Consider the following 24,731-nt stretch of genomic DNA (forward strand, 5'->3'; position numbering starts at 1 on the left):
CTTACTCTCGAAGACATGAACTGTGGGAAGATTAATCTCCATCACGAACTCGTCGGCCGGCCCTCGACACAGAAACCCGGAAACGTCCGAGAACGTTCGGGAGGCACGTGAAAGCGTGGTAACTGGAGCAATATGACCCGCTGAGACTAGGCCGGCGGCCATCCGAAGCCGTGCCAGAGCCATTGCCGAACAGCACTCCCGCGTGGGTAAGTCGCACACACTCGCCGAAAGAACCGTCAACGGCCAGCGAGATTTATACCCGCCACTGTATGGCACGTCTTCTTCCATCTGCTTTGTTTGTTTCGCATAGAGGAGATTTGATCATTTGATTTCTACTGAAGGAGAGATCTGAGGAAGCTGGCTTCACAGCACATCAGCTCAGAAAGCCACATGGGCACTCCTGTACGTTCTTGAAGGCGACGATGATTTAACGGACCGCATGTGATGCGCTGCACTGTATGCGTTGTGAAATGTGTGCACCGATGGTTTTACTTTTCTCTCTCTCTTTTACTCGCTTTTTTATCCTCTTCATGTGTAGGGTAGCAAACTGAGCGTAGTCTAGTTAACCGCCCTGTCTTTCTTATATTCCTTTTCTCTCTCTCTCTTGCTTTTCCTTCCCGCATAAAAAATGTTAAAATATGAACGCAAGCAGCCCACAGATACTGGTAGTCTTCCCCACTCCCCGCCCTCCCAGAAAAAAAAAACAATAATAATAAAACAAAAAAAAAAAGGATGTCGCCGCGAAATAACGAAGAAGGCGTGCCGTGTGACGGCGTCGGGGATTCCGAGCGCCGAGTTTTGTTCGCTCGATGTCAGCGGGGCTCGTCGTTGCACAGATAGGCGGGGCCACGCCTGCTGGAGCCGTGTGATGCACGTGGGCGCGCAACGGCGCGAACTCGTGTATCTGCGGCGCGGGAGTTTTCGGGGTCAAACGAGAACGGAACGGGGCAGTGCTGAAGAAAAGTGCCTCTGCCACCGACGCTGCTTTCTTGCTACTCGGCGGAGAGCCGAGCTTTTTGACGGAGCGTGACGGCAGTGCATTGCTGCAGCGGAGGCGCAGCTCACTCTGACATTTCGTCTTTGATTTTTTTCCCCCCCTGTGTTTTCGCTGACGTTTCACATCCCTCTAGGTCGGTGCGCCTACTCTTTGCGCGCGTGTCCGCATTGTTGCGATCGCAAATGCGGACGACTCGCTCCGCTTTTCAGCGACTCGAGGAAGCAGAGGCCTGCAGGGAAGGTGTCGGGTTGGTTTTGAAAGCTCCCTACGTCTGTGCACACACGCGCCCTTGTGGACAGCGAAGCACGTTGCACTTCGGACGACACGGCGATCCGCCCACGTTATCACGAAAATCGACGTGCCGTCGACGGTAGGTGATAATGACGAAATAGCATCAAGCCAAAGAACTGCTCGCGTTATCGCATCGTTTGGTGAACCTAGAGATTATTTTACGCGTGGGATCCAGTGCAACTTTATCATTGACTTCGAAGTTTTGTATTTTTAACTATTCGACGAACACTGCGGTATATACATTCGCATGGAAACGGTGGGGTCGGTGCTTTTGACGTTCGTTCATGTCGTCAACGTACAAAGATAACAAAAGATTATTTTAGCAGCCCAAGATGGTCGTGTCCTTGTACCCAACGTATTCTACATAGTAAACGGGTTTTTTGTTTTATCATCTACTGTTCACGAATAAAAAATCCCGTTGATCACTTCCGCGGGGCGCCACTCGGGTGAACAGGTGATGAACGTCGAAAATGAAAAAGCGATTGAATGAAATCGTTACATTGCTACGGCCCTGCTGCTTGTGTACACCAGTAATTACTAGTAACAAATATAACTAATCAAGCTGTAGAGTCCAGGATAACGAGAACGGGAATCGATCAGCGATGTTTTTCTTTCCACAACGACTGAGTCACGTGTGCCTGACAAATAAGTTAGGACACCACAATGCGCTAACATGCATGACACGCAGAACTTTCATAGTTAAAGAGTGTTCGAAATTTTTGAAAAATTGACTGCGAGCGTGTGCCCATGCAAGAGGACAGATTAGCACTTCAGTCTCTCTGTCTCTCTTGGTAAAAACCTACTGACCTTGAACACTGGGTGGACGCAAATCTGGAACAACAACAACAAAACAGAAACTGGCAGAAAGCTATGGCTCGAATAGTCCTTACCTCTATAATGTTTTGATCAAGTCCGGAATTGTTACCACGTTTTAATCGTTCGCACGTTTCTGTTCTTGATCGAACGCCAAACACATTACGTGCATTGCTAGGGTGGCTTCTCCACATTGTAAAACAGTCTTGCGTGAAAGTTGACGCTTGTTTCGTTGTGTTCTCGTCTCCTGTCGCTTCCCCTTTATCCCGCAGAATGTTACACCAACCTGCCCAAAGCGCAAAACTGATAAGCTGTAAATCATAGACCTTCTTTCCGTTAACCACTCCAGATGAACAATAATCGAACGGGGCTTGTTGCTGGAATAAACGTCTTACCAAGAGGTCTGATCTTCAGGGCAGTCACTGCTTACCCACAAAACACTAATACCACCATGACTTACCTTTGCTTGTGTGTGTGTGCTTGTGTGCGTGTTTGTGTGTGTGCCTACATGACACCGCTAAAATCTCCTGGCGAAACCTTAAGTGTATCTAATTTATGGTTGAAGGTAAAAAAACGTGGAGGCACAGCGCCGATCAAAGTAAAAGTTTAAAAAGAAAAAAAAAACAGAAAAATGACGTTTCGGCTCCCGCACGGAAGCCTTGTTCACAGTGAAATGAAAACATGTACAAAGTCATGTTTTCATTTCACTGTGAATAAAGCTTCTGCATGGGAGCCAAAACGTCTTTTTTTCCGTGCGTGTGTTTTATTTTTACTTTTACTTTGGTGGGCGCAGTGCCTCCAGGTTTTTTTTTTTTTTTTTACCTTCAACCATGTATCATCCCGACCAGACAGGCTCCTGTCAAACTTTAAACTTCATATCTCACTTATGTAGAAGCGATTTTTGGCCCTGCTTGATGAGTGGCGCCGCGCCGCTACCCCTGCGCACGTTATGGCGTGCAGTGAAGACGCTTTTATGTTTTTTCGAGTAATCACTAAGCAGTATCGCGAAGCATATAACTCATCTTATACTTGTATTGCTGGAGGATATGATAAAGATTCGTTCACTTGTACGGGTGTCAAAACTGCACGGTGAGTCCAACTGAGACATCTGCGACATCTGAGACAGAGTGAACCGACTCATCTGCGTTGGCGTCCTCCCACTGCGAATATCGTTGAGCTAGTTCACTCGGTTATGAGCAAACATTATCCGCGTATAGGGTTATACGGTTTACCTTAAATATCGGAACGTCAATTCAGCTCTAATGTACCGTTGTGTGTTTGGTTGTCTATTCAACACGACTGAAAGTTTGGACGAGGTCGTTCGGACTCCCGTTCGAATAGGTGCGAGAAGGCTACCACGAGATAAGGATGGAAAACTAGACAACGCGCTACTAATAAATGACATTTTTATTCAGAGGACCTACATACATTAAATGCCTATCCCTGATAAACCTCGCAATGACGCTAAAGATACCTTATCCCCTAAAACTGCGTATCACCAAACCAACACGTGTCGTTCAAGAAACGTCATCTCGATTCTTTTTTGAAATAATGTAAGGGTGTCTGATTAACATAGAACCTTCCCGGCTGATACAAAATGCATCCGTAATATCGCTTTCCGTCTTTCTAAGATCGCGGTACAAATACGGCTGTCCATTGTACGCTGCGTTCCTGCATGTACGCATCTGATTGCATAAAAATCTTGCTATTCGAGACAGCTGTTCTCGCACGTTTTTAACTCACGGATGTGGAATCAACTGCAACTTGTGTGAAACGCAGTGCAAACTACCGTCGAACGTGTAAGTGCTGCCTGCGTGTAACTGCATTAGAAGCCGTGCACGTATACAAGAATATGCATTCAACACCATTCATAGGTCGATACACACGCTTCGTCGCTTTCCTCTTCGCATAGCCCACCGCTGTTACCACTCTCCAGTCCCTGTGACGGTGACTGCTGCCCTCGGCTCCACTTTCCAGTGAGTATTTGCAACCGCCAACATTCTCCGCCTTTCCCCATGACGACCCGACGTTTCGGCAGTCCAAAGTGTTCTCCGCTTCGCCGCGGGCGCCCAGAGCTGCTCGGGTTTCTCCGGCGAAGCCTCTCGGAAAGTGTGCTTCTAAAGGCCGCCGAGCCGCGTTGGTGTCGTCCTTGTTGCATATGGATGCGTAGCGTGTGGGTATATGACTGCGTGCATAAGAGTTCGCCTACTGTGCGAGCAGTTTTCTTCGTTTCTTGGGTCCGATTTAAAAAGGCGTAGGATATTCGCCGTGTACCTGAAGCGCTCACGTTTCTTTTTCTCCCCCTCCTCTCTCTCTTTCTTCTAGCAGCGCGAGTCTTGAGGTCGGGAAGAAACACAAACATGGGCCCCCACGTAGACTGTTTGTTTCGCACCCATTCATGGTATTTTTTTTATTTAGAAGCTTGGAATGCAGCAGCAATGTCGAATAAGTTTGTCTAGAGCCCATCTATACTTTTCTGGCCACGAAAGTATTGCAATACCTTGGTCTGTCTCTGGTGAAACTTGATTCAGTATATTTCTAAGCACGAACATCAACACTGTGGTTGAACAAGAGTGGCAGTGCAGCCAAGTAAGAAAGTTAGGAAAGTTAAGGCCACAGAAAATAGGAGTTTGTTTCCTGTCGTCTAACTTTATTTTGTTACGTGCCGCTATAAACAGTGCTTGCGAAATATGTAGGTGTGATCGCATAACAAGATACAAAAGAGCCATTTTCGAGATGCGTTTTAGCCGAGGCTGAGTTCACAAGTTTACACACGTTTAAAATTTATTAACGTTGGTAAAAACACCGTTGCGAGTAACATTGAGCTGTTACACACAGTACAGTTGTCGGAATCTTCAAACAATGACACGGTAACGCCGAAATGTTTTGGCTTCCTACAATTCTATGGAGAACTCGCCTTCGTTCAAACAACGAGAAAAAAGAAAAGCTTTTTTTTAATTCATTGTATTGCTGAATTACCGACGACACTTTAAATTATTTTCTCGCCATTAGCTACAAGTCCATATGCATTGCGCCTTCAGTTGCATAGAATGACTGCCGACGACACATACACGTAGCCGTCTGCCGATCCATAGTTTCGGATTTCACTCAATAGCAAATGTTCTGGCAGAGTGGTGCCTTTAAATAGCACACCTCAAATAATTGTATTGACAACGTTTCGCTTAGCCGCTTCTTTCATTCTTGACCGTGTTTCTACTTTCGCTGTGTTATGCGAAACTGAACCAAAGAGGAGGAAAATTACTTTACGTCAAGTTCGTAGCTGTATACTGCAAACGAGGTCAACATTAGGTTAGTGTAAGCGTGTACATGGAGACCAGTGCATATATTTTGACTGCAGACAACCCTGACCGCTTAATGGTCGTGTGACGTGTAGCGGCATGTCGTCTTTGGAAGCACAAGCGCCAAAGGACGGGGTCTTTTGCCTGTCCGGATCAGATTCATGCATATGCAAATGGATTGCGGCCTTTAGGAGACCGCCGAACTCTTCGAAAGGCAATAAGCGTTCTTTCGCCGCTGCCATGCTGAGGGCAAGGATCTTCTCTGTGGGATGGCGGCGCGATTTTGAGGTCGGCGCGCGCGTGGTTATAAATGGAAGCCTTTGTCTGGCGTGCTCTTCGGGGTTTCGGTATAGCGAAAGTGAGGCCCGTAGGTGTGACGGGGGGCGTATATATAGAGAACACGCCGCTGGCTCCTTTGTTGTTGCGTCTGCCGTTGCCGTAGACTTGTCATGAAGGAACATCTGCTTTACGCATTGGAAGAAAAAAAAAAGCGAAGGCAGACGTTACGCTACGGGCGACCAGCCCGAGTTATCGTTGCTGCAGCCGAAACACTACGGCAGACGTCACTGCGATTCAGCAATGCGGTTGCCTCGTAATGAAGGGGTGGTGGACATGGGCGTATCGTGTGTGTCGAGACGCGAACGAACGAGATGATGACAGCTTCGTGGGCGTCTGTTAAGACACGAGCCAGACGGTACAACGCGGAGGATATGAAGCCAACGCGGACGTTTATGTAGTCTTTGTTGGAAACGTCAAGACCCGTCACGTATACTCAAAGAATGACTTCTGCGGAAACAAGATGTGCACTCGACAAGGTGATGCTTACATACGCAGATGTGTAGGATCCGCCCTGATGTCCTTAATTGGTAATGTCCGTGTCTGAAGGCCCCCTGCGAGCGTCCGTGAAGTCGAAAAACGAACGACTCGCTGGTCTACAGGCTCAACGTCTTCACTATGACTTGACAGCATCTGTCAGCAACCTTTGTTTCACACCATCTGTGTGAGGCAATCAATACACGGTAGTCCAAGTAATTGCGGAGGCACGCCTGATAGGGCTGGCATATATCATTGACGTTCCCGTGCTATAAATTGTGTGGGATACATACATTCAGGTTAGGAAGATTCGCTGGGACTTTGCGTGTATAGATTCCAAATTTCAAAGCACAAGACATGCGTGATCGCACGCTAGAGGTATCGTTCGTAGTCAGTATACGAGTTCTATGCACGTCGGGGCCCGGCAGTTCAATCTCGTGATCGCTCTCAGCAAAAATTAATGAAACGGGCACGCTTCGCCTTCGATAGCCATGGTGGTTCGGCGTATCTGTCGGTAGCCAGCCGGATCTGATTAATTCTCTCAAAAAGAATTAACCTAACCATAACTGAAAGCATGGCCCATGCCTGTATTCTTTGTTTTTCCGATGCGCATTGCATACGTTTAGTAACTGTTACCGAGCGAAAGCCGCTCATCGATATGACGTTTCGTGGCCAGTCAAAGAAAAATTGATTCTTTTTAATAACTGATTCATGTTTCATTCTTGTAGCGTAACTGTTATTTTTGAAGCAACTATTTCATGTTCTGGATCACGGGAAGGTGTTACTTCTGTATCTCTTCGCACTTTTATTCTTTATTTTTCATTCTACTGTTGAGCGAGTATTAAAAGAAGCTTCTCATACAATACAGCCCACTGTTAAAGGGAGCACTCAAATAAGCACCTTTCATACGGTTTCATATGATTGTTTTGCCTCACGTATTATATTAAGCGTCGAGCTGATTATTTATATTTATGTTAATGTGCTGCTGTCATTTGTAAAAGGGGGCGGGACCCCTGTCAAGTATTCTCACTTTTTCAATGTTAAAAGAACAGTTATTCTTTCATTATTGATTGATACCCCCTAACAGCAAGTGAATGTATAAACATTCTTCGTCCTCGACACTATATAGTCTCTCAAGAAGAGTCAAGAGCAATCAGCAACCAGTTTCATGCCAATCTAAGCCGCTTTCACAAGGGAGCGATATCCGAACATTTCCTGCGCGCCTGTGTTCCCTTTAACAAAGGACCTATCTGCACATCGATCGACAGCTTTTCGTCTAATTAGCGCTAAGATTGCCGTGCAAGGGAGGACGGAATTGCAGCGACTGCTCGTGTTCACTCGCGCGATGCTCCAGATAGGACACTATACATGGAGAAGTCGTGCCTTGTTCGCGGCATCGCAAATAAAGGCGTCTTCGATTCCGGAAAAACGTTGGCGCGTGACCTCGGAATGAGGAAAACGTGTCGCTTTCACTTGGCCGGAGCGTCTCGATGCGCCCTTGTCGATGTGACGCTCGAAAACGAACACCTTTGGCCGTGCGGAAGCTGTAAGCCGAGAGAAAACAAAGAGTGACGACGTACAGATATCGACTTCACGCCTTTATAGCTATACGCTTCACGCCTTCGAGTTATGCGCAGGTTCCGAGGCGCGCGCAAGGGTCGATAATCTTCGTGTAGTTTCTATTCTGAGACGATGGCCACATTTCTTGACCGAGCCAATTGATTTTGGGTCGTGGTAAATATGGTAAAGCGTGGAACAATCGTTCTTCAACAGATTGAAACGCAACGCAATCACGACGCGCACTAAGGAAGGGACAAAACCGCAGTGCTTCGGTTTGTCCCTTAATAATTTTTTTTTCTTTCCGTCGTGGTTGCGACGTGTTTCAACATACTCAAAAACTGTCACCAACTGGCCCAGATTTCAAGCCTTCTTCTATACAGTGGCGCAATTGAGCGAAAAGCTTCCGTCTTACAAGGAGGGGACAAATATTACGCGCGCAGCTGAAATCGAAACCAAAAGCAGCGTCCGTGAAGAGTACGCCGAGGTCGAATTCGCAAAGTTTTTTTTTTCTTTTTATATTGGAGCTGTATGTGGCTACGTTCTGGTTGATGGCGTCCCTGGATGAAAGTTTCGTAGGAGAATAACTTTCGCCTGACCCAACATTTTTGTTCTCGAAAAAGTCGACATGACATAAAAGCAAACATGAAGGTGTATGATGAACGGGATTCAGCGCAAAAGAACACGAACAAGGAGGAGAGCACGAACAGGCGCAGGTGTAAAACAAATTCTCTGAAAGGGCAGCCTTCTCCTAATCTCTGCCTGGTTTGCAAGGAATGTAAACGTCATCCTTCACTAAATCAAACAGATGTGTTATGGATGCTCACGTCATCCTTCACTAAATCAAACAGATGTGTTATGGAGGCTCAATGATAGGACCGCGCGAGAGATTGTTGAGGCTTTTTTTCATACATAAGCCCGTTGATGTATGTGCGGCGAGGCCTTCGGGGAACCTGCATAAACCCGATATTGATTATATGTCACCAACAACCTGTTATCGTAACCACGAGTCCTTGTTTGTTCTTTATATGTGTATTTTTCTGAAAATAAACTTCAGCTCTGTCCGTACGCTCCTCCTTGCGCGTGTTTTTTTTTTTTTTTTTGCGAAATCCCATTCACAATGCAATACCAACTCACCCAATGATGAGTTCACCAACATGGCAGAAGTACGTGAATAGCTTTGCCTCAAAGACAAGACTACTTGCGTAAGAGACATACGTCATGCCATTTTGGTACTTTCGGAACAGCGAAGTTTCTTATTACAAGATTTGATTGTGAAATCATCGTTGGCCGTTTTTGATGAAATAATATGCGGTGTACGCAAGGGAAACAACGGGATCTTTGAGATGTATGTCTCTGTTCGCTTAATGTAGTCCATGAATTCACTACGCCATATTCACTAAACCAGATGCAATGCATAGGTACAGCTTCGCTTGCTTCCTCCTTCAAAATAGTTCAAGGGCCCTGATATGTATATATATCTTTCGTTCGATCGTGTGTTGGCTTTTTAGTCAGATGTATAGGCTCAAAACATTCTGTATGCTCAGATCATTGCTCCGATCAGATCCGCAATGCCATAACACGTTTGAAGTGGAATGCAATGTTATCGGTGCGGCTGCTGCAGTGTAAGGATGCGTGAACGGATCGAGGTTTGAAGCTTTAAATTTCCACGCACGTGCCGCGAATTTTATAATGTTACACCGAGGTCACATTACTCAGGCGCGTGGATCGACTGGGAAGACACGATTTTACAAACTGTTGAAGTTACGCGACGGGATTAGCAAGAAGGTTACTGGCGAAACATGGGCGAGTACGATCCAGAACTCGAAACAAGGTCGAGGACCAGTATGTCAAAACTTTGTGGGGCAAAAAAAAAAAGCGCGTGCAAGTTGTCGCGAAATCCTTACCGATTCTTTTTTTTTACACTTTGTATTTAAGGCGTGACTCGAGTTTATGAGAAGCAAAAGTAGTTTTATTTCGTTTTGTATGAATGATCATTTCAAGCGTGAACTTTTAATTTAGTCAGCAATTTCGTAAGTAAACGTATACAAGGTGGCTATCCGCACCTGTATGTGGGGTTTTTGCTAACCGTGTCGTTAACAGGTTGAACACAAGAAAGGTGATGTGACAATTTGCCCTTGAGGATTTGATGATTAGTAAACCGGGGGAGCGCAAACTTGGGGCGTGACATATGGTCACACACAGCTCAGAATTTACGTGGGATCTTCGACGCCCCGTACCTAATTTACACTCTGCTGTTAAGAATCAACTAGCCAAGCACATTATCTTAAGCGTTTAGGAAATAAACGTGCCAATCGCTGTCAGAAAAGGTTATAGATAAAAGGACACTTTGGTGCAGCAGCTATCATCACGTCGTGTTTGAATATTGCCGATAATTGGTATTGTAGCGGAGCATACGCACTAACGTGTATGCGCCTTCAAAAGAGAATGAAAAACCCCGTGCTCTGATTGCACGAGAACCTGGGCCGCCTTTTGCCAGACTTGTCGTACGGCCATTTTTGTTGCAACATCGTTGTGACTTCTCTGCTCGAATAAACATAATCACATTTGGTGGAGGCTGCTGAGATCCCCAAGCAGACCCAAGCAGACCTGGAGCTCCGCTCTCGCAAGTTTCCCGAGAGACCACTGCAAAACATGACTGACGCAGTCGCCAACCAGCCCATCCCAGCCCAGCCAGCACCACCGGCTGTCCCGTCTACCTGCCCCGGCGCTACTCGCCAACGGGACCCACCAATTTTCAGCGGCAGTGGTGAGCAAGACGTCGAAGACTGGCTCTCCTTGTACGAAGGCGTAAGCGCCAGCAACAAGTGGGACAACGACTCTAAGCTCGCCTACGTTATCTTTTACTTGGCAGACGTAGCTAAACTTTGGTTTACGAACCGCCATCGCCAACTGGTCTTCCTTTAAGACACTCGTGACTGAATCGTTCGGCCGACCAGAGGTCCGCAAGCTCCGCGCTGACCAGCGCCTTGGAAGAGGCGCTGGAAGAGGTACTTCTTGGAAGAGGTACCATGTAAAGGCAGCTATAGACAAATCGACGTTTGTGCTCCAACATACTTGCATTCTGGCTGTGCACTATCCTGTTTGGCGTTACTCTCGACCTTCCCGGCTGCTTTGCGCGTATTAGAGAGAGAGAGAGAAATACAGGAAGGTCGACTAGCTGCACGTCTGGCTTCGTACTCGTGTACGCAAGAATGCGGTAAGAGGTGTAAGATACAAGAAGAGGAAGAGAAAATATTGAGGTTATCGCTTCGTCCGGAGGAGCACATCGACGCCAGGGGTGGTTTCATATGGTAACGTAGCCATTGTAAGGGTTGTTGCAACTCATTTTATGTATAGGCTACTATCGTTAGGTACGTTAAATTCGGCTACAACTTCAAGGCAAGTCGCCCGTGCGTCCTCGTCTATATATGCAGCCCAACAATAGCCTCTCATCGCACGGAACCAGAAAGTCAAGCGGCGGGCAGTATTAATAGACCTTGTGCACAGCTCGTCCTCGTGGCTTGACGTCCTTCGAGTATATACGCAGTCGTAAACAATACGCGTATATCTATGCGGTCAGTCGCACATGCCTCGTATGGCAACACGTACCACACGTACAGCACCTATACATTCCGGTATGTATTCACGCGCGTTCACGTGATCTGAACGGCCCTCGGGGAGTGTTGCTGTCAAGGATGGGCTCCGGCCGTGCGCGCCAATCCTGAGGTCGCCGTCGCGGACATGACCTCCCCGACGCCGCCGTCTCACCCATCGCAGAGCATCGCGTCTACTCGTCTTGGGATCGGGCACACGCGTCGCTGGCTAGTATCTGCTGCTGCACTCGTTGGGACAGCGATCTGGGACAAGGTCCGATGCCGGCGGCGGTCCAGGACCTGTCCTCTTCATCTCGTCTTCGAGAGCTTCTCTTCCCGCGTGCCGCTTAATGGTCGGCCGCGCCATTGTCCGCTCATTAGTTAACTTAGCTTTTCCCTTCAAGATTCGCGCGGCCACTCGTTCTCTCACGCTGCTGCGGCTATTTCGACGCGGAGCGCGTGCACGCTTCATTAAGTATATATATAACGACCCGTCCCGTACGCCCGCTGGTACATACCTAACTTGCCGCCGAGAATCGCAACTCGGTGAGCACGAACGAAGATGTACTGCGTGCGGGGCGCGGGTTGCTTCCTTCCAGCGAGGACGGCTCCTTCTGGGCGAGAAAGCGACAAGGACAGCGTCTGTCACGATTTCCACGAACGGATCAAGCCATTGGCTTATACGTTTCCTGCTTGCTCGTTTTGTGAAACGTTGCCTGTACTCGGCTATTCCGATTGCTTTAATTGGTTCCTAAATTCTGCCCCTGTGAACGAGATGAAGCTTGTCACTGCTCTTCCCGCAACACGAGAGGATACATGTACACCTCCTGTCTCCCAGGGGGCCAGCACTGGCTGCGAATGAACACGTGACACTGAAAAACCCCACAATTGACCATTAGGAACCACGATTGACCAGAATACGTCATCTTTAAGCCTGTGTAATCCGCGCAGGTAGCCTAGTAGTTACTGTGTTCGACTGCTGTCCCGAAGGTCGCGGGATCGAATCCCGGCCGGTGGCCGCTCTTCGATAGAGGCCAAGTGCTAAAGGCCCGTGTACTAAGGGCTATGTGCTCGCTAAAGCGCCCCAGATGATCGAAATTTCTGGATCCCTCCACTATCCCTCATAGTCATATTTTGGGACGTGAAGTTCGTTACTATGAAGCCTGTAAAGTTCACTCGTCTGTAAGACAAGATTGCCTTTCTTCGTTTAGTATTCACTGCTGCACAAAGTCTGCACTGTTCTTGCTACGTGTTTTCCTTGTTGGTTGTGTCGAAGCACCATATGTTGAACAAAAAACGCAGCAATTACAGGTATAGATTGCTTCAAAAACTTGTCGACCACCGTATTTACATCTTTGGCGCATAGAGGAAAAGCCAGCTTTTCAGTTTGGCTCAAGAAACGTGCTAGGAATCGGCGAGGTTGTGTTGTTCACTATAACGATATATAGTTTCTTTGACCCGTTGGGTGCACATAATCGAAACGCGTCAAAACATTTTCGTGCAGCCACTTCTTCTTCGAAATCCCTTCTTGAGATAACAAGTGCTTCTCGAATCCAGTAAAGCATCGCAGTGAAGCGTTGTGAGAATACAAACGCCTTTCCCGTACATTCTGTAAGTTCTGTGTATCTATGTAATGACACCAGCCACTGCTACATCTAACAGTCGAAGCCACTACGTGCGATGGAAAGTGAGCGCTAAAACCGATCTTTCTTTTTTTTTTCGTGTCCAATCATTCGCATTTCGCTAACTTAGCGACGTACATCACGTACACAGCAGACACGACTTTCACTTCATGCCGGAAAAACCGTTTACCGTTTAAATGCAGCCGACGTATCGCAGAAGCACTTCGGGAGTTACGTGCAGCAAAAAGATAGGCTTATGTAACTGTAGTCTGTAGCCCCGCCGCGGTGGTCTAGTGACTAAAGTTCTCGGCTGCTGACCCACAGGTAGCGGGATCGAATCCCGCCTGCGGCGGCTGAATTTTTGATGGAGGCAAAAATGCTGCATAGGCCCGTGTGCTCAGATTTGGGTGCACGTTAAAGAAACCCAGGTGGTCGAAATTTCGGGAGCCCTCCACTACGGCGTCTCTCATAATCATATGGTGGCTTTGGGACGTTAAACCCCACAAATCAATCAACTGTAGCCTTTACTCTTACCCTCCGCCGCTAGTAGTATAGTAGTATAGGCGACATAAACGCGATAATAAAAGACGCGCGAATCTTTCTCCTTGACCGCGCTGCTTGCAATTCATGCGAGTCGGTGGGGCAGTCCCGCCGTTACGCGTCGCACGCAAGCCACCTAGCAAACACCTCCGAGGCGTGCAGAGTTAACTGGCTATGACGGAAGACAAACAAGCGGGCTTTCGCCTTAGTTCACCCATTAACCTTTCAGGCGCTGTGCACATGGCATATACACACAAGCGTTATAAGAACGCGTGCTATATAATGGTTCTGAAACATCTGAGTGGTAACTCGGGTCAAGCGTGCACAGCGGTTGCCATAAATCTCAGCTTCGCGATGTGGAAGGTGCTAGCCCCGGTCCGCATAGCGCTCATCATCGCAGGCGTTTGCAGAGATTCCGTGAGTGAAACAATGTTGGTATGGGTATGCGCGCAGCGTTCGGAAGCCCCCGATGATCTTTGTGTTGCTGTAATGCATATCTGACCTGCTTACATTGCATCGATCTGGCAGGTGCTGCGATGTAAAACAGGGGGAGGCAATAAGCGTGACATGTCTCCAATTATATCTTGCTGGTATAGACGAGTTCAATCCGTTACGTATACACGGGATCGAAAGTATGAAAGCTGTTCAGACTTACCACCGGGCACTAAGGATCCATCGCAGTGTTTTTAATGCCACTTCCGGACTCTTCAAATTTCAGCATAGATGATTAAATATCGGACAAATGTATTTCTTTTTTATTCGTCAAAATTCTGGTTCGCAGCATTCATGGAACATTTTATTAATAGGCCCCAACGACATTAACCTAACTTATCGTTTGCTTGTGTATACTCCAGCTGTCGCTTGATGTATATGGTATATACAATAATCGCAGTTACACTTATAAACGTGCAGTCACACACGCACAAAGCAATCGAAAGTATTGCGTTCGGGTGTGTTGTTCTGACGTTGCTGTATACACGCAAAGCTCGGGCAGTGCGTAATAAACAAATTTTGCATGGCGGCAAAACTGAGAAGCTTGTATCAGCAGTGACAGGACTGTATTCTAACCCGTATGAGTTCTAAAACAATTTTGTCAGTGTTGGTAGCGAACTGCTTGCATCTCGCACCCTCATGTCATAACAGGAGAAATAGCTCTGAGCCTCGCAGATGAAGCAGTTTAACGCTATTGAATTGTATTCTCATCGAGAGATCCCACATATTGAGTACATCAGCAGCAGTTCCAGTTCAGTGTCAAGAGCTTAAGTAATATAAAAAGCATTATGAAATATACTGAGGAAATACTTTTGAAGAAATGAACATATATTCTGAATGCAAATTTTAGTGTTTTGTTGCAACAGCAATGCAGCCTCCGAAGCTCTAGATGTGAAAACCATGCATCTACCTCGTGACAATTGCTAGGGCATATTAACTGTCAAACCATGCATATATAGTGCGATATTTATTGTCCAACAATGCCACGGGCAAGCAGCCCACACTGTTCGCAACAATTTTGTCAGTGTATGCTCGCAGTTATATACATTGGGTACATTTCATAACAAAGCAGCCACTATACAGCGAATAAGCTACGGAGAAATCCTTCACAATCAAAACAATGCAGCTTCAGTTCTGCAGCATTGTTAAAGGCCCCGCCACGGCGGTCTAGTGGCTAAGGTACTCTGCTGCTGACCCGCAGGTCGCGGGCTCGAATCCCGGCTGCGGCGGCTGCATTTCCGATGGAGGCGGAAATGTTGTAGGCCCGTGTGCTCAGATTTGGGTGCACGTTAAAGAACCCCAGGTGGTCGAAATTTCCGGAGCCCTCCACTACGGCGTCTCTCATAATCATCAGTGGTTTTGGGACGTTAAACCCCACATATCAATCAATCAATCAGCATTGTTCAAGCACTGCGGCGGCGTTCAAGTTTCAAGATAGGCAGCTGCATCCCATTATGCTTTGTTGCCGTTGGCCAACACCCAGGTTGGCTATAGGATCGCGTGCACTGCGCGTCTATCTGATCTCGAGTGGGTCACGTTGTGCAGGTTACGCATGACAATCGTGTGCACGCACGCGCGATGTGTGCTATGTGCATGAATGGACGTTCGAGCTGTGTCGTATGCGAGTTAGGTGCACTTCGGCAAATCTACAAGCAAAAATTCTCGTGGTTTGAAAAGCACAGCACGAATCTCGTACTGTACAAGGTAAAACTGCTGTACACGCGTGATAAGGAACGCGTCGCAGGCATGCGGAAAACCTTGGAGGAACAGCTGTGAACGGAAGACAAAGTGAAAAAAAAAAAGAAAACAGTGAAGCAACGCGAGATCTTTGTCTCCCAGGATAAATTACGCGCAGGTCAAGCGGTTACGCGCTGAATGCGCGCCTGCAGTGAACGTCCGCAAGGTTAGTAAGAGTGCGAGCTTTCGTGCCGTACCGACCTTCAACTCCGTCGTTGTTTTAGCCAGCAGAATTATGAGCGCCTCGTTCAAGAAGAAATGCTTTCAGCAAGACCCAGGAACTTCTACTTATATACGTCACCTTCGGACAACCTGAATGGTTGGTTCAAGGTGGTGCCGGATCATGCCTCGTATACTTTCCGGGTTGTTTTCATGGCCAACGAAACCTCTGTTAATGCCACAACACCATCGTCAGTTATGAGGCTCACAAGAGAGTTACCCATATTGTTCTTTTTTTTTCCTCTCATTGTTCCTTACACGAAAGCATAGTGGTTGGCTCAATGCGCCTCAAGCCAAACTCTCTTCTTTTCTTCCTCACTTTCTTGTGATATGTTCTTCTTTAGAACCCGCTTAACATTTACAAATACTTGCATGGGGCGGCGTTATGCACCGTTCTTTTATTCCTCCTGTTCGACATGCTTTGCGCCAACGTTTGCAGCACATAAGGAGTGCTGTTTTCTTCCGGCTTCTCTTCGGGATCGCTCGCATTCTATTCCTCGTAGGATCACAAAATAAGCAAGGGCGAACGCATGCACTGCCGCACACACATACGCATAAGTGCATCGGCAGACGCGCTCGCTCATCGAAGGGTAATTCGCGCAGCTCCGAGATGCTCCTCTTTTTTGCTTGTTTATTAAGAGTCCCCTTGTTGTAGTCGTACCGGTTGTAGCATCGCAAGGCTGCTTTCGCCAGACCGCGAGGGTCAAGCGAACCCGTTTTTGATGTCGGGGCACTTTCCTCCTTGCTCGAACATCGGACCTGCTCCGTATGCCTGCCAGGTTGTTTTTCTTTTGTCTTCGTTAAAGGGAAGCCTTTATCGCCTCTTCCTCTGACTTCTCGTGTTGTTAGATATGTGCCACTATGTTTCTTCTTCTGTTTGGTGAGGCTTGGCCTTCCTGTCCCAACGCGGGAGCCGCCCGCAGTCCTGCCCCTATAAAATGGGCTGAAGATTCTGCTGGACCAGATTAAATGTTACTATCTACCACTTAGTTATCCTATGGCGTCACCACACATCACACGAAATTGCGCTGCTGTGTTCCCTTCATGAGATCCAGGAGTGACCTACGATTCCTGCCTCTATGCACATACATGTAGTCATGCTTGGTCAGCACATGGAGGCAAGTGACAATGATATAGACAACAAACAAATCTCGACCAAGCTCCCATTCTTATTCTCTCTCTATTCTTATTCGATCAAGACCAGTCGCCTTCAAGATGGACGCTGGTTCACTGGTATTGCCCATACAAACTGCGCAAAATACTTAATTTCTTGTTCGCATATCTCGAATCGACCGGTTTTCTCTGCGAACATTAGTCCTTCCATCATGAAAGTGTATGTGTTTGCATAAGGGTTCTCTACTTTAAATATTTCACATAACGCCATATTTACGCCATTAACACATTTTACATTTTACACCCCCTTTATACCTCATATCCTGCACTTCCTTGCCCCCCCCCCCTTATTTTTTTAACTTGAACGTTAGTCTTCTACGCACTCCTTGCCTTGCATGCCAATCACTGCAGAGTAGGCGAATGAACGCTAGCTGATCATTCCGCCTTTCAATAAAGAGATCCTCTCTCCCCCTCTCTCTTTCATATGCACTAATACACACGCATGTACGCACTCGCGCAGTTACATGCTTTGAGTAATTGCGGAAAGCGGTCAGAAATAAGCGATGTACTCAGAAGAAACAAGTGAACAAAATCGTACTATAGAGCTTGCGTTGAAAGAGAAGCGTTGAACTAAATAAAAAACAAAATCGGCAAGTGCTTACAGTCGCGTTCTACTTGCGTTATATATTGCAAACATTTCCGTCATTCGCATTGCGTTTCGTTAACATTTGATTTGACATTTGACGAAACATGAGTAAAACTTGCCAGCAGAAGTGCCCCTCCCAAACCGTAAGGGTTCTTTTTGTTGTTGTGTTAATCGTCCTGTTTTTGTTTTTTTCTGTTTTTATAACTTAATTTAATCTCAGCAAGCTTCATGTTAACTTTGGTAAATTTACCAGTGCAATTTACACGCCTCCAGTTTTCGCGTGATACTGTCAGCATGCAGTTTCATGCAATGTTTCACTCATTACTGACTCGTTCTTTTTTTTTTTTGAATCAGATGTCAAATTTAGATAAAACAACACCTAAACACGATCTCGACCGCGGAAGGGCCTCTGCTGCATGTTTGTCAAGCAAAACGGCAGGACAACGGCACATTGCTCAAGTGAATGTGTATACATTAACCCCGGGGTGACTTACGAAGCGGAGCACTTGAAAGATCGGTGTGCTCTTTAAAAAATAATTTGATATTTTCGGACAGGACTAAGTCTTCTGGGTCAAAAAATAATTTGATATTTTCGGAGAGGACTAACCAGCCAGTCTCCTGGGTCAACTGAAATTTCGGTTTTTGAGTAGTCTAGTTAGGAGGCAGCGCAAACACCAAGATCACTGCCGCAACGGTATCATCCATTTGGTTTCTTGCGTAACCGGTGCTCAGAGGCGGCAGGACTAAGCGACCTTTGCGCACGTTTACGCAGGCGGTATTACAAGCCTTACAGCTTCACGAGAAACGTGTCAGTCTGCTTAGTTGTTTACTTATTATTCTTCAGCCGGTGGCTCCCGTGAAGATCGTAGAAGTAAATAAAGTAAAAAGAAAATAAGCGGTGATTCAACCAGCCTTTAAGGTTGTGCGGCGTCCACTTTGGCACCGTTAGCATCACGCGAACCGTATGCAGTTCCGCGTTCAGTAGCGCTTCCGAGCCGCGCGCCTTTCAGTGCGCCGATCACCGCGCTGATTGCGTCACAGTGACCCCCGGAGGTTATCGGCCCGGCTGCGTGCGCGGAGCGATCAATTGGTTCCTCGCCATGCACGCATGAGAAGCCCTGCGACTCGCACCGTGTCGTCCTGCGGTGGTGATCGGAAGATGACCGTCGGGCCTCGCATATCGTTTCGCTTCAGGAACCGAGGCAAGGCCGCCCAGGTGCACGCGTTTTGGGTCCAGTTGGGTGCCTCATTTCGCATCGAAAACGCAACGCCAAGGCGGCTTGCTCGAGTAACCGCGTGTTCACGAAATCCTTAAAACCCGCCTCTCCCTCGAGTCTCGTTTCGCTTAGAGTACACGTTGGTGTATTGGTTTGGGGTATAAGGTATACGACGGCGTCGCTTTGTCACGAGACACAAGGAAGACGAAGCAGTTAGAACGCAACAGTTGAGACACAGATGACGACGGGGCCGATCTGGTTGGCTTCCCAAGCGTCACTCCGTGGTCACTGCTGCGTATAGCGTTCGCGGGACTAACAGAATACAGTGAAAGAAATAGACAAACACGGGATCAGTTATGTTGTCTTCAAGTCCTAAAAGCCTTTGCGTCATCCTTGCTCTGTTTTGTATCTAAGTCATGCGTCAACCGTGGCTTCAAAGAAATCCCCTGTTCCCATCTCGCGTAATGGAACATCTGCTCCGAGTTGTGTCATTTAGATTTCTCAAATGCGCCCCCGGAAATCCCAACGCGCAGTGGTCCTTCATCCTTCAGTCGATTCTGTCCACTGCGACCGATAATCGAACCCGCGACCTCGCGCTGAGTGGCGGAACGTTATACCGTAAGACGATGTAAGTTCACAACCGGCAACATCGAGTAATGAAGCAGATGCTTCGCTTCGCGTTGAGGGTTCCATCAGGACATCGACACCCTTGGTGCGGCGTTAGTTGCTCATACTCGCTCCTGATCCTCTTAATCGCATATCTGAGCCGTTCAATGAAGGCCACTTCCGCAGTTATTCGCAGTTATTGCAGTCGCAGTTATTGGTTCCACAGCAACGTGAATCGGAACGCATGTTGGGCTGTCATTTATGGAAGATGAGGAAGGAATTATCTTGCCACGTTTCACGTTATCTTTAGTCGCATTGTCATGGTGCGAGTAACGATAGTTATACTGTAACACCTGCGCTTACATTTCAAAACGATTTTTACTGAAGCTGCTTTTGCAGCCAAGTGTTTACGGCTTACTCGCTTTCACGCTAACCGAAGTGCACTATGCCGAAGCGACCGTCCGGGTGGTCTGGGTATATCCTCGGATGATGAGAGCGGGGTGTCCATGCAAAGCATCCTTGCGCCGGACAGTGTCGGGGAGCCGCTGATACCTATCCTACGGTCGCCGCGCTCATCGTGTATCCTCCGACTGCTGCAGACCACGCCGTCGTCGTTCTCCCCCAGCAGGTAGCGGCACGTTAGCGTGCGTGACACTCACCTGTGGCTCGAGTGCCGACGCTAAGCCGGGATGGACGACGCTGAAGATGGTCGAGGAGGAGTTGGCAGCGGTGTTCGCTCGAGTACGCCGACGCAACCGGCAGACTGGTTTCTTATAACGAGCAGGCCGGCGAAAGACGCGCTATGTAGGTCGGTGGGCCGGCCGTCAGCCGGGGGAGCCTTCTTCCCGCGCTTTTTCTTGCGGCGCCGGAGGAACTGTCGAGTCCCTTTCCCTTGTGCGTTTCACGCACGTATACTACTTTCCCCGGCGCGTCATTGTGCGGCCACGCCGAGGAGCGGCCACCGAAGGGTCACGTGCTCCACCCTACCGCCTGAACCCGTGGGGTGGAGTTGAAATGCGAGGCTCGAGTACCTAGATTTAATGACACAGCAATACTATCTGCTGTTTTACGTCCGAAAACCACGATGTGATTATGAGAAACCAGAGACGCAGTAGTGGAGTGCTCCGGAAATTTCTACCGCCTGGTATTTCTTTACGTGCTGACGTTGCAAAGGGAACGGACCTCTGGCATTTCACCATTATCGATATATGACCGCCGAGGCCGGGCTCGCACCCTTGACCTTCGGGACGGCAGCCGAACACCATGAGCACTGCTCCACCGCGGCGGACTGTCTTTGATTTAGGTGCACGTTAACGTTATGTACTAAGGTGAAACAGTGAAGGAGTTTATACTGGTGAATTATGTTATGAAAACCACTGTTCATAACACCGTTCAGAAACAGTTGAGAAAGATGAAGGACAAAGTTTGGAAGGACTCAGTGTTTTAAATCGTCTGCTCTGCCTCGCGCCAGTGCACTATGTAATGGCGTTCCTGAAGCCATCGTCACAATCAACGACCGTAAACTCTTTCGTGAACAACTAAACAGACATTTTGAAACACTTGTTTAAAACTTACATTAGTGGTGTGCTAGAAATTTTAATTTTGTGTAAATACAGGCTAAAAGGTTTACAGCTTTGGCCTGCATTTTATTTTTGTATTCATTCTTGATCGATGATTGATAAGTAGGGTTGAACGTCCCGAAACCACCACATGATTATGAGAAACTCCGTAGTGGAGGGCTCCGGAAATTTTGATCACCTGGGGTTCTTTAACGTGCGCCCAAGTCTGGGCACACGGGCCTACAGTATTTTCTCCTCCACCGAAAATGCAGCCGCCGCAGCCGGGATTCAATCCCGCAACCTACGGGTCAGTAGCCGAGTACGTCAGCCACTATAAACCACCGCGGCAGGGCTTTTGTATTCGTTCTCTGTGCTTAGTGTTTGTTATAATTATTGCTCAATAAATGCTTCTCACTCAATAAATTCCTCACTCAATGCTTCTTCGGAAGCCCTGTGATGTATTCTGAATGAATAAATAAATAAAAATTTCACTTTTAAATTTTTTGCCGAAATCTCCACACGACACGCCATGAATTTCTGATTGTATTTTTCACGTTTTCGCAACACTGGCGCAATTAGGCTTCCTGAAACTATGTGAAGTCTCCGGCTGCCTCAAAGGTCAATATGTACTTCTCATTTATCGAATAAGAACTGCGTCGGGCCTGATAGAGGTCGTCAAAAACCAATGACGTCATGGATATTGGTGCGGCACCCTCAAGGTGGCGTCGCCCCCCCCCCCCCACACACACACACATTTCCTTTTTACGAGTTTTGTCGCTTTCCAAGTGTCTTCTTGCGGTAAGCGTGGTGATTTTGGTATTGTGAAAGGTTGATTTACTTGGATGAGCGAACTAATTTTTTTCTATTTAGTTTCTTATCGAACGAAAAAAAATTTCGAAGCCCTTCTCGGCGGCGTGCCTCGTAATGTTATCGTGGTTTTGTGACGTAAAACCCCCCATAAATTATTTTTACCAGCGCGGTCACCGTCTGGGTTCTTGGCCAGATCGGCGGCAGGATACATCCGGTTGGCACCTTCAGAACTCGCGCGGTGTACCTTATCAAGCGCTTAAGATGGATCGTTTCCCTGTATCCGACGGATGTGATGTGATAAAATCAGCTCTTACACGCGCTTCTCTCGGCTATACGAGAAGTCACACCGAAGTAACGTTTAGCCTTCTGTTACACGCCAACAATGGTGGAATGTTACGTCAGGAGCCGATGCAAGGCTCAACTTTTTGTTGTTGTGTTTTCGTATATGTTGGTCGCCGATGATGTTGTGTTGCTGCCGTTGTTTGTTTATCTTCGTTATCATCATCACCAACGATTTGTCACATACATGATCGCAGCGTGATGCATTCTGCAGGCCTCTGCCCGCGAGCTCCAGTTTCCTCAATCATGCACCAGGGGGTCCGCCATAGCCTGCAGCGAATTTCTAATTCCCTTCACTTCGCCAGAACCGCAATCGCCTCCACTGGCTTTTCCTTCCACTTCAGGTCAGGTCGCACTGAAACACAATTGCACATTATATGGCTTGTTTTAACATCATTTTCTTCTTTTCATATAACGTATACGTGCTATTGCCATATTGCCCTCTTCCCATGTCGTGAAGTTTTGGGATCTGTTGTGCCGATGGCAGGCGATCCTTTTTTTTTGTTTGTTTAGAGCGATAAGAAAATCTTCAATACATTATTCAAGGTCTGGCATGCTGCATTTCTTAAATCACTTTTATTTTCAACGACATCGATAAGCTGCCGTTCACACGGGGGATGCTGTCCAAATGTATACGCTAATCTATTCTCATTCCTCTGAAGATTTTCTTTTCGTTATCTGAAGAATCCGTGACTACCTGTGCCTGTATGGACGTACTCAATCACTGCTGCAAAAGGCTGAATGTCAATGCACTACCCTTGTTTCTTCACTAGACTAACTGGTTGTTACTTCGGATCTCTGCATATTAACTTCAAAGCCACTCTTGTATTTTGCTTACTCAGACCCTCGATTATTTAGGACAAGCTCTCTGCAACGTTTCAACTGGCAGTTTAGCCTGCAGGCCACATATCAGTGTGCTACTCTCCCATAACGCCTGCACTTAATCCTTCCCAACCTGGCCTACTTAATGCTTATAGCAGACATGCAAGGAATCATAACAGAGATTGTGTTGCCCGGTACCACTCGTATTAATCGGCGTGGTTTTTGTTTTCGTGTTTTTTTTTCTTTTTTTCGGTTGGGCAACCTGTAAAATACGCGCAGGTAGTTCCTAAAATATCCATGCATACTTTCTCCAGACATCCATTTCACAATAACTTAGAGCAGCGCGAGAGGTCCAGCTGACGAGCTTGAACCTTGAAGACTAGCTACTCCTGGTTAAAGGGGGCGAGTTGTCGGCATAACCCCCCCCCCCTCCCCCTGTCATCTGGGACTAGACACGCTGCCCACCTTATAGGCGACTCCGATTGATTGATTGATGATTGATATGTGGGGTTTAACGTCCCAAAACCACTATATGATTATGAGAGACGCCGTAGTGGAGGGCTCTGGAAATTTAGACCATGGGGTTCTTTAACGTGCACCCAAATCTGAGCACACGGGCCTACAACATTTCCGCCTCCATCGGAAACTTATAGGCGACTCCGATGTCGGCTTGCCCTTCTAAATCAAGTTTATTCCATCCGTCCTTCCTGCGTGGTCATTGGCGCATCTACTGAACAAGTCATATTTTTTTTTTATTGCGACATAGACTTACCCTTAAGGCATGTTGTTTCCTGCGTATATGTATATTAAATAGTCGCCGTTAGACATGTGTTGTGTACGAAGTAAGCAGTATCTTGTGTGGTGTGTTTTCGTGTACTCAGCGGTCATAGCTGGTTGTGTCACTGTAGCGAAGGCCGGCTTCCAGGAGGTGACGGGAGAGTTCAGACTGTCACCCTTGACACCCTAGCAGCCTGCAATGTGACGTATGGATGATCTGGTTATACCTTGTTAACATATCGATCACCTCATCAATGGCGTGAATAGGGCCCCATTATTAGTGCATTGGCGAAAGACCGTAACCTAGTTCTTGGATACCTTGACGTTGAAGTCATATTTCAATAACAACACTCATGTGGTTTCGCGCATAGCTTCGTCCGGACCTGGAGCTTGTTGCATGTCTTGTTGCGTGTCTTATGACGCTATAGCAGGAATCACAAGCACGTGGCCCACGAACTTTTCTTTAGCGGCCCGTGACCCGTACACTACTTTCCTATACAATTTTTCTTTTCTTAATAACTATAGTCATGAGTTATATTTAGACGTGACTCTTTTCAAGAAATTATTTTATGAGGCCCCGCAAATGGGCACCCTGTGTTAAAAAGACGACCGGGAAAGAAAAACTACTTCATGCAGAATGGGCGCCCTGGTTTAAGTTGTTAAGCAATATCCCAGTGTTCGTCGAATCCGCTAACGCCAAATGCCCTTTAGGAACTGCGCATATATAGTCGTGGCAATGTTAGCTGACGTTTTGGCTATGGAGTAGCGGTGTGGGGCCGACATTGTGGCATCTGAATGACTAAGGGTAGAAGAAGGATAGAGAGGGCGGCTTGACCCCCCCTCTCCCCCCGGCTGCCCGTCGTTCC

The 24,731-nt window shown here is 47.4% G+C and overlaps 1 protein-coding gene across 1 annotated transcript in view; it reads right to left on the reverse strand.

Moving 5' to 3' along the window:
• The window catches only part of LOC119174893 (uncharacterized), a 33,229-nt gene extending 12,849 nt beyond the window's left edge, over positions 1–20,380 (reverse strand). The window contains exon 1 of the mRNA XM_037426018.2: positions 20,218–20,380. The gene's annotated coding sequence lies outside the window, so the exon portion shown is untranslated. The remainder of the gene's footprint in view (positions 1–20,217) is intronic.
• Between the last annotated feature and the right edge of the window lie 4,351 nt (positions 20,381–24,731).

This window comes from Rhipicephalus microplus, chromosome 5 (assembly GCF_043290135.1).
Source record: "Rhipicephalus microplus isolate Deutch F79 chromosome 5, USDA_Rmic, whole genome shotgun sequence".
NCBI classification, from domain to species: Eukaryota; Metazoa; Arthropoda; class Arachnida; order Ixodida; family Ixodidae; genus Rhipicephalus; species Rhipicephalus microplus.